The sequence below is a fragment of the Symphalangus syndactylus genome, chromosome 12 (assembly GCF_028878055.3).
Source record: "Symphalangus syndactylus isolate Jambi chromosome 12, NHGRI_mSymSyn1-v2.1_pri, whole genome shotgun sequence".
NCBI classification, from domain to species: domain Eukaryota; kingdom Metazoa; phylum Chordata; class Mammalia; order Primates; family Hylobatidae; genus Symphalangus; species Symphalangus syndactylus.
In genome coordinates, this window is record NC_072441.2 from 96,276,492 (window position 1) to 96,287,247 (window position 10,756).

General features: G+C 38.6%; 1 non-coding gene across 1 annotated transcript; it reads right to left on the reverse strand.

Annotated features, from left to right (window-relative positions):
• Positions 1-10,121: 10,121 nt before the first annotated feature.
• On the reverse strand, positions 10,122-10,224 carry LOC134734958 (U6 spliceosomal RNA). The gene has a single exon (XR_010117826.1). It is a non-coding gene; the product is annotated as a U6 spliceosomal RNA (small nuclear RNA).
• Positions 10,225-10,756: the final 532 nt, after the last annotated feature.

Here is a 10,756-nt window from a genome sequence, read left to right on the forward strand (position 1 = left end):
TTACAGTAGCGCACCACACCTGGCTAATTTTTGTATTTTTAGTAGAGACAGGGTTTTACTATGTTGGCCAGGTTGGTCTTGAACTCCTGACCTCAGGTAATCCACCTGCCTCAGCTTCCCAAAGTGCTGGGATTATAGGCCTGAGCCACTGTGCCTGGCCTATTTTGGCATATTCCTACGCACCTAGCTGGTTTAGTTATTTTGTGTAAAGTAGGTTGTCTAATTGGTGTAAAGTTGTTCATGATGTTTCCCTATTTTAATATCTGTAAGATTTCTACTTATGTTCTTTCTTTCATTGCTAATGTTGGTAATTTGAGCCTTCTCTTGCCTTGTTTAGTGTAGGTAGAAGGTTGTCAGCCTTTTTCATTGATCTTTTCAAAGGCAGCTTGGTTAAGATTTGAACACCCAAAGCCAGATACGTGAATGGCCAACAAACATATCTAGTACATATTTTATTATCATATGAAATTTAAGAAAATAGGTAAAATAACTCTGGACTTTCAAGTTGTTCGGTTCCTCCATTGGTGATAAAATAATGAAAAGCAAGGAAGTTATTTGCATGATTTAGGATAGTCATTACTTTGGGAGGGACAGAGAGAATAGGGATTGGGAGGGGACATGATGTGAGGGTGCCTCTGGGTGCTGGTCATGGTCTTCAAAGACCATGTGGTAGTTTCATGGTATTTGATAAATCATTGTGCTATATATGTATTTTTTTGTTTGTGTACTTTTCTATTGTGTTATGTTTTACAATAAAAGAACCAGTATTTGGATTCATTGATTTTCAATGTTCATTGTCTGTTATTTGATTTTTTTCCTCTTATTTTCTTTCTTTTTTTTTTTTTTTCGAGATGGAGTTTCGCTCTTGTTGCCCAGTCTGGAGTGCAATGGCATGGTCTTGGCTCACCGCAACCTCTGCCTCCCGGGTTCGAGAAATTCTTCTGTTTCAGCCTCCTGAGTAGCTAGGATGATAGGCATGTGCCACCACACCTGGCTAATTTTGTATTTTTTTAGTAGAGATGGGTTTCTCCATGTTGGTCAGGCTGGTCTCGAATTCCTGACCTCAGGTGATCAGTCTGCCTCGTCCTCCCAAAGTGCTGGGATTACAGGCATGAGCCACTGCACCCGGCCTATTTTCTTTCTTATACATACTTTGGGTTTAATTTGTTCTGTAGCTATTTAAAGTAGAAGCCTAAACCGTTGATTTTTACATCTTTTTTCTAATAACATTTAAGCCATAAATTTCCTTTTCAGCACTGCATTAGCTGTATCTTACAAATTTTTATATACTGTGTTTTTAATTCAATTCAAAATATTTTCTTCTGTGATTTCTTTTTTGACTCATTGATTACTTACAAGCATGTTTAACTTCTAAACATTTGGGGATTTTGCAGATCTCTTGATTTCTAATTTAATTTCATTATAGTCAGAATATAGTCTCAATATTTTAATCCTTTTCAATTTATTGTGACTTATTTTATGGCCTACCATCTTAGTCTAAATAAATAAATAAATAAGCTTGATGTGGTGGTGTGCTCCTATAGTCCAGCTACTCAGGAGGCTGAGGTGGGAGGCTCCCTTGAGCAAAGTAGTTTGAGGCTGTGGTGAGCTATGGTTGTGCCACTGCATTCCAGCCTAGATGACAGAGCGAGACCCTGTCTCTAGACAAAACAAACCCCTAGATCATCTAGGTTTTCTCCTGTGTTATTATCTTGTAGGAGTTTTATAGTTTTTTACTTTACATTTAGCCTCTGTGATTCATTTTTTTTTTTTCATGTCCAGGTCTAGCTTCATTTGTTAAAAAGATGATTTTTGTTCCATTGTATTTCCTTTGCTTCTTTGTCAAAGATCAGTTGATTATGTTTATGTGGGTCTGTTTATGGGTTCTGAATTCTGTTCCTTTGATATGTTTGTCTATTCTTTCATCAATACCACACTGCCTTAATTACTGTAGCTTTGTAGTAAGTCTTGAAGTAAGGTAGTGTCAGTTCTCCAACTTAGTTTTTCTCCTTTAATATTGTGTTGGCTATTCAAGGTCTTTTTGCTTCTCCATGTAAACTTTAGAATTCATTTTTAAAAATATTTATAGAAAATAACATGCCAGGTTTTTGACTGGGATTGCAATGAATCAATCCCACTCATAACAGAATTGATGTTATGAAAATATTGTTTTTTTTTTTTTTTTTTTTCTGAGACAGGGTTTCACTCTATTGCCCAGGCTGGAGTGCAGTGGCGTGATCATGGCTCACTGCAGGCTTGATCCTTGACTCAAGTGATCCTTTGCCCCAGCTTGCTGAGTAGCTGGGACTACAGGAGCACACCACTATGCCTGGTGAATTTTAAAATTTTTGGAGAGACAGAATCTCACCATGTTCCCCAGGCTGGTCTCGAACTCTTGGGCTCAAGTGATTCTCCTGCCTTGGCCTCCCAATGTGTTGGGATTACAGGTGTGAGCCACCATGACTGGCCAAATATTAACTCTTCCTATTCATGAACATGGTATATCTCTCCATTTAGTTAGTTCTTTAATTTCTGTCATCAGAGCTTTTAAGGTTTCCTTATACAGATTTTGTACATATTTTGTTTGATTTATACCTAAGTATTTTATGTTTTGAGAGGCTAACATAAGTGGTATTGTGTTTTTAAATTCAAATTCCACTTGCTCATTGCTGATATATAGGAAAACAATTGACTTTTGTATATTAACCTTGTGTCCTGTAACCTTACTATAATTGCTTACTAGTTCCAGGATTTTTTTGTTGATTCTTTTGGATTTTTGACATAGACTACCCTGTCATGGATGAACAAAGTTTTATTTCTTCCTTCCCAGTTCGTATCCCTTTTATTTCCTTTTCTTGTCTTATTGCATTAGCTAGCACTTCCAGTATGATGATAAAAAGGAGTGGTGAGAGGGGACATCCTTGCCATTATGCTCTTAACCTTAAGTTTCTGAATCTTAAGTTTCTCATCATGAAGTATAATGTTAGCTGTAGGTTTTTAATGGATATTCTTGATCAAATTGAGGAAGTTCCCCTCTATTCCTAGTTTCCTGAGAGTTTTTACCATGGGTGGGTATTGGACTTTGTCAAAGGCTTTTTCTGCATCTATTGATATGATCATAGGCTGGGTGCAGTGGCTCATGCCTGTAATCTCAGCATTTTGGGAGGCCGAGGTGGGTGGATCACATGAGGCCAGGAGTTCAAGGCCAGCCTGGCCAACATGGCAAAACCTTGTCTCTGCTAAAAATACAAAAAAAGTTAGCTGGGTGTGGTGGCCCATGCCTGTAATCCCAGCAACCTGGGAGGCTGAGGCACAAGAATCACTTGAAACTGGGAGGCAGAGGTTGCAGTGAGCCAAGATTGTTCCACTACACTCCAACCTAGGACAGAGTGAGACTCTGTCTAAAAAAACAAAAAAACAAACAACAACAACAACAACAAAGATATTGTGTTATTTTTCTTCTTTAACCTGTTGATGTGATAGATTGTGTTAATTGATTTCTGAATGTTGAACCAGCCTTGCCTACTTGGGATAAATCTCATGGTTGTGATATAGAATTCTTTTTTACATTTTGGACTTAGTATGTTAATATTTTGTAGAGGATTTTTGTATCTATGTTCATGAGAGATACTGGTCTGTAGTTTTCTTGTAATGTCTTTGTTTGGTTTTGGTATTAGGTAATGCTGGCCTCATAGGATAAATTAGGAGGTATTTCCTCTGCTTCTATCTTCTGAAAGAGATTGTAGAGAATTGGTGTAATTTCTTCCTTACATGGCTGACAGAATTCAACAGTGAACCTATTTAGGCCTGGAACTTTCTGTATTTTTAAGTTTATTAATTATTGATTCAACTTATTTAATAAATATAGATCTATTTAGATTGTCATTTCTTGTGTGAGTTTTGGCAGATTTTATCTTTCAAGGAATTGATCAGTTTCATCTAGGTTATCAGATTTGTGATCATAGAGTTGTTCATGGAATTCTTTTATTATCCTTTTAAAGTCTATGACATCTGTAGTGACGTCTCCTCTGTCATTTCTGATATTAGTAATTTGCCCTCCCCACCACCACCCTGGCTTTTTAGTTAGCCTGGCTAGAGGCTCATTGATTTTATTGATTTTTTTCAAAGAACCAGCTTTTGGTTTTGTTGATTTTCTTTATTGATTTCCTTTTTTCAGTTTCATTGATTTCTACTCTAATTGTTATTTCTTGTCTTCTGCTTACTTCAGGTTTAATTGCTGTGCTTTCTCTTGTTTTCCAAGGTGGAAGGTTATTGATTTTGGAGCTTTCCTCTTTACTAATATGTGCACACAATGCTGTAAATTTCACCAGGCACTACTTTTGCTGCATCCCACAAAATTTGATGAGCTGTATTTTCATTTTCATTTAGTTCAAAATATTTTTAAATTTATCTTGATTTTTTTTTTGACCCATGTGTAATTTAGAAGTGTGTTGATTAATCTCCAAGTAATTTGAGATTTTCCAGCTATCTTTCTGTTATCGTTCAGGCCAAAATAATGGAGCTTTCCCTCTGTGTTTTCTTCTTTCAGTTGTACTGTTTCAGGTTTTATATTTAAGTCCTTAATCCATTCTGAGTTGATTTTTATATATGGTATAAGATAAGGATCCAATTTTATGATTTCTATTTTTTAAAAAATTTGTTAAGGTGTTTTAAGAGCCCAGAATATGGTCTATGTTGACGAGTATTGCACATGAGCTTGAGAATAATATGTATCTTGCTGTTGTTGGATGAAGTAGTCTATAAATACCCATTATATTTAGTTGATTGATGGTGTTGTTGAATTCAAGTGTGTTCTTACTGAATTTCTGCCTGCTGGATCTGTCAATTTCTGATAGAAGGGCTTTGAAGTGTTCACTACAATAGTGGATTCTTCTATTTCTCTTTGCGTTTCTATTGGTTTTTGCCTCACATATTTTGATATTCTGTTGTTAGGCACATGTACATTAAAGGTTGTTATGCCTTTTTGGAGAATTGACCCCTTTAGCATTATGCAGTGTCCCATCTTTATCTGTGATACCTTTCCTTTCCCTGAAGCTTGCTCTGCCTGAAATTAATATAGCTTCTCTTGCTATCTTTTGATTAACATTAGCATGGTATATACTTCTTCATCTATTTTTTTTATAATGGCTCACACCTATAATCCCAGGCGCAATGGCTCACACCTGTAATTCCAGCACTTTGGGAGGCCGAGGTGGGTGGATCACATGAGGTTAGGAGTTTGCGACCAGCCTGGCCAACATGGTGAAACCTGCTTTTACTAAAAAATTAGGTGGGCACAGTGGCACACACCTGTAGTCCCAGCTATTCTGGAGGCTGAGGTGGGAGGATCGCTTGAACCTGGGAGGCAGAGGTTGCAGTGAGTTGAGATTGCACCACTGCACTTCAGCCTGGGTGACAGAGTAAGACTCTGTCTCAAAAAAAAAAAGTTTTAATTGACAATTATATATATTAATGGAGTATGGGGCACAATGTAATGTTTTGATATCTGTATTCACTGTGGAATGATTAGATCAAGCTAATTAACATTAAGACCAAGCTAATTAACATGTAAACATATGTATCACATACTTTACGTTTTTTATAACTGAGAACATTTAAAATCTATTCTTTTAGCAGTTTTGAAATATATAATACATTATTATTAACTATGGTCACCGTACTGTGCAATAGATCTCAAAAACTTATTCTCCTATCTAACTGAAACTTTGTATTCTTTGGTCAGCATCTCTCATCCACTCTCTACTCCTGGTAACTATCATTCTATTTTTTACTTCTGTAAGTTTGACTATTTTAAATTGCACATATAAGTGAGATTGTGCAGTATTTGTCTTTCTGTGCATAGATTATTTCACACAGCCCACCAGGTTCATCTATATTGTCCTAGTGACAGAATTTCCTTCTTTTTAAAGGCTGATTAGTATTCTATTGTGTATATATACCACATTTTCTCTGTTAATGGACACCTAGCATGATATCATATCTTGGCTGTGTGAACAATGCTGCAGTGAACATGGGAGTACAGATATCTCTTCAGTGTACTGATTTCCATTCTTTCTAATATATACCCAGAAGTGGGGTTACTGGATCATATGGTATTCTAATTTTAGTTTTTTGAGGAACCTCTGTACTGTTTTCCATAATGGCTATACTAATTTACATTACAACAGTATACAAGTGGTCCTTTTTCTCCATATTCTTGCCAATACTTGTTATCTTTTGTCTTTTTGATGGCAGTCATTTTAACATGTGTAAGATAACCTCTCATTGTGATTTTAATTTGCATTTCCTTGATTATTAGTGATGTTGAGCATTTTTAAATTAATCTATTGGCTATTTGTATGTCTTCTTTTAAAAAATATCTCTTCAAGTCCTTTGTCCATTTAAAAATCAGGTTATTTGTTTTCTTGCTATTGAGTTTCTTATATATTTGGGATATTAACCCCTTATCAGATGTGTGGTATACAGATATTTTCTCCTACTCTGTGAGTTCTCTTCACTCTGTAAATGGTTTTCTTTGCTATGCAGAAGCTTGAGCTCTCCACATTTGTTCCTTTCCCACATTTGTTCCTTCTCATCATTATTAGAGACTACATTGGGGATTTAGAGTGACATCTCATATACACCTAGAAAATCGGTGCAGAATCATTTTAGGGTGTTGTTTCTGGTTAAAAATCAGATATTTGGGGGTCTGACAAATAGTAGGCTTGCAAAAACCTAACCTTTCAGTCATGGAAAGGGATGAACTGTTGGCATGGAAGGGTGTCTTAAAGGGCTCCTATGACAGCGTATTGGAACTGACCCTGGAAACTAATGAAAGAGTAATCCTCCCTAAATCAACCCAAAGCTGGTAATCCCCAAGGCTGCATGTTGGTGATTAAAAAAGAAAGGTAGAAGCAGCTGTCTTTTTGTTCAGTTTAATTATGACCCAGTACCTGGGTGAGTGCTAATTTCCTGGTGGCACTGGAAGTGGGTAGGAAAAGGTGTTAGGTTTCTGCAGGCTGCGGGGACTAAATGTGCAGACGTGGATTCTGCCTGGTGTATGTCTAGGGATCCGGCCACAGTTCAGGGGAGCTCAAGCTTGTGAGGTCAGGTTGCATGGCTTTTAATTTCTGCCCTTTAAATTGGAGACATGGGCTGCTGTGTGCCAGAGGACACAGCAGTACTATCAGGTGTCAGCTAGACTGCACGCCTTAATTAATAGCTCTTTTGCCCCCCTCAACAACTAGCTACAGGACAGCTGCTGAGCCTGTGAGATAGAACTTACGTTATTAAGCAGAAGAGAAACATTTAGCCTTCCTAATCATTTCAGCAGGGTTCCAGCCCAGAGGTCACAGCACTGGGCATCTCCTTTCCCTGGGTCCCCGTTCCCAATATTCAAGTTGGTGTCCACGGGTGTGTTTATAGCCAGCCTGTGAACTACAGGATGTTCATCGAAATTAATGCCCCTGCTCATGGTGAACATGCAACATCATTCCTCCTGATTCTTCTTGTGTTCTCTGTCCTGGAGAATGGTTCTGCCATTTGCCCCGTTGTCCAACTGGATAGCTGAACAGTCATCCTGGATACCTTCTCCCTTAATAGCCATATCCAGTGATGGCCAATTTCTATGGATTCTACCTTCTAAATAGCTCTCACATCTGCTATGCCCTTTCCTGCATTGCATCTGCCTGTTCCTTTCATGGTGCTGAGGTTTGAGGTATGATTGATCCGTCACCCAGGTAGTGAGCTTAGTAACTGATAGTTTTTCAACCTCTGCCCTGCCTTCCTTTCCTCCCTCCCCGTTTCATCTTCCATCTTTTGTGGTTTTCAAGTTTTACCACCACTATTACTTTACAGGCATTTCACACTACTGTCTGTTTAGTTTTACTCTTGTCCTAAGCAACATTCTCCTTAAAGGCATAGGTTTCAAATTCTAGTTGCATTTTTCTGCTGTAACTATTATAGTAACAAATGTTAGTTCATATGCCAACTAAAATTATTTCTTTGTGGGAAATATGGAACATTCCAAGCCCTTAATCATTTCCTCTCTAGTCTGATATTCCACTGGCTGAACTTGCTGCTATTTGAATACTCAATGCGTTAATGCCTCCTGAGCTTTTCATGGAATAGTCTCCTTTCCCTGGAATGTAGTTCCTCCCTGGCCCAAGGCAGACATCTACTTCAAAACTGAGCTTGTATGTTCCCTGCTCTGTGAAGGTGTCCCTGGTTCCTGCAGAGAATGGCAAGCTTTCTCTGTTCTATGCTTCCTTCCAAACTTCCATTGCAGGAAACTTGTTGGTCTCCTCACTGTAAGCTCCCTGAGGTCCAATACGCCTGGCACAAAGTGAACACTCAGTGGGTGAATGAATGGGTGAAATGATGCCAGGAAAGTCACTCCTATCCTTGTTACCATGAGCCCCATCTCTAAAATCAGAGGATGTTTGGGAGAACTCAAAGATTTCTTTTCAGCTCTTTCTAGTATGTGGAGAAAAAGGTACAGCAAAATTAATTGTCTGCGGACACAGGATTATTTGTGGCAGAATCCCGAACCTGCATTCTTTTGCTGTTTCCTGTGGACTTCAACATTTCAGATTCCTTCCGATAAGGTGGCCCACATGGGGAAGGTGGGTACCTGCAGGCCCCAAGCTGAGGAGAAAGTCTCAAGTGAGTGGGGTTCCTGCCTGGGCTCCCGCATGACTCTTCCACTTGCAAGCTGGAGCTCTCTGCATAAGCAACTGAAAATGCATCTCAGATATTTTCATAAATAGCTAGACTTCTATAGGAATAAAACTCAGTTGTCTAACGTGAGACTCAGACATGCTTGTGCTGGGAGAAAAGCAGTTCTAGACCTCATTGTGCCTGGCTATTTGATTCACTCATGTAGATCATTCTTGGGGCCTTCCCAAGTGAAGACTTTACTTCTCCTTCTTGTCCTGCAATGTTTCATTCAAGCCACAATTTTAAGGTGCTCAGAGTTTTGCATGACATCTCAGGTCTTCCATCTCCAACTTAATAGTAAATCACCAGGGCATAGCTTCTTCATAGTCTAAATAGAGGTGGGAATTGTCAGTAATTTTTTTTTTTTTTTTTTTTTTTTTTTTTGAGACAGAGTCTTGCTCTGTTGCCCAGGCTGGAGTGCACTGGCACAATCTCGGCTCACTGCAAGCTCCGCCTCCCGGGTTCACGCCATTCTCCTGCCTCAGCCTCTCCGAGTAGCTGGGACTACAGGCGCCCGCCACCACGCCCTGCTAATTTTTTGTATTTTTAGTAGAGACGGGGTTTCACCGTGGTCTCGATCTCCTGACCCCGTGATCCGCCCGCCTCGGCCTCCCAAAGTGCTGGGATTACAAGCGTGAGCCACCGCACCCAGCCAGTATTTTTTTTTTTTTTTAATTGCATTGATTTTTTTTGGGGGGGATGTCTGTGTGTCTTGTTTTTATTTGATTGGACACTTTGTTGAAAGTGGAACATTCCCAGAGTCTGAGAAGAAGCATGTAACATTTGACTTAAAACATAATAGTTTTATTATTCATTACTGAAAATGTTTTCTGATTTCTGAATGGGAAGTTATCTTTTAATGTTTTCACATTTGGGCTATCTCAAATACAGCAAAGGTGTATAATTTTTTTTTTCAGAGATAGAATCTTGCTTTGTTGCTCAGGCTAGAGTATAGTGGTACAATCATGGCTCACTCTAACCTCCAACTGCTGAGCTCAAGGAATCCCTTCCACGCAGCCTCTCAAGTAGCTGGGACTATAGGTGTGTACCACTATAAACAGCTAATTTTTCTTTAATTTTTTATAGAGAAAAGGTCTCACTATGTTGCCCATGCTGGTCTTGAATTCCTCAAGTGATCCTCCCGCCTTGGCCTTCCAAAGTGTTTAGATTACAGGGGTGAGCCACCGTGCCTAGCCCCAAAATATTTAAAAATAAAAATGTTCTTGAAGAAATCTTTATGAAATATCAATTTTCTCTTAAAAATGCCTCTATAAATATTATGATGCCTCTAAATGTTATTAATTTTTTTCTTAACATCAGTTTTTGCCTCACTACACCTTGATAGATTAAGCAATAACAATACAGGACCTACTATGTGCCAGCTACTAGATCTTTTTTTTTTTTTTAATATGAAACACTTCATGAATTTGCATGTCATCCTTGTACAGGGACCGTGCTAATCTTCTCTGTATCATTGCAGTTTTAGTAGATTTGCTGCCAAAGCAAGCACAGCTGTTGGGTCTTACGGTTAAAAGTAATATGGGCTTATTATATTGTAGGCAAAACAATTTAGTGATTTAATCCTAAGATGCAGGTATGAGTCTCTATTTTCAAATATTGAAGATATATTGTATAGCACATTGTCTAAGATTTAACTTTGTGTTCCATGGAAGTATTGTGCTGCGAAGACACCTGAAGAGAGAAAAAAAGGAGTGACTTGTTCCCTAAGATGCTCAGCCAGGACCTACTTACAAAATATGCCAGGAACACAAATGTGAAGCTCTTAGAAAATAATTCAGAAAGCCAGTAACCCACTATAATAGAAAGCCAGAACATCATATCTGAGGAAGATGAAGCTTCCATGAAATGTTATGAGCTTTTGTTTGTTGAGACTTTGAGACAGGGTCTTGCTCTTTTGCCCAGGCTAGAGTGCAGTAGCGTGATCATAGTTCACTATAGCCTCAAACTTCTGGGCTCAAGTGGTCCTCCTGCCTCAAGCTCCCAAGAAGCTAGGACTACAGGCAGATACCACCATGCC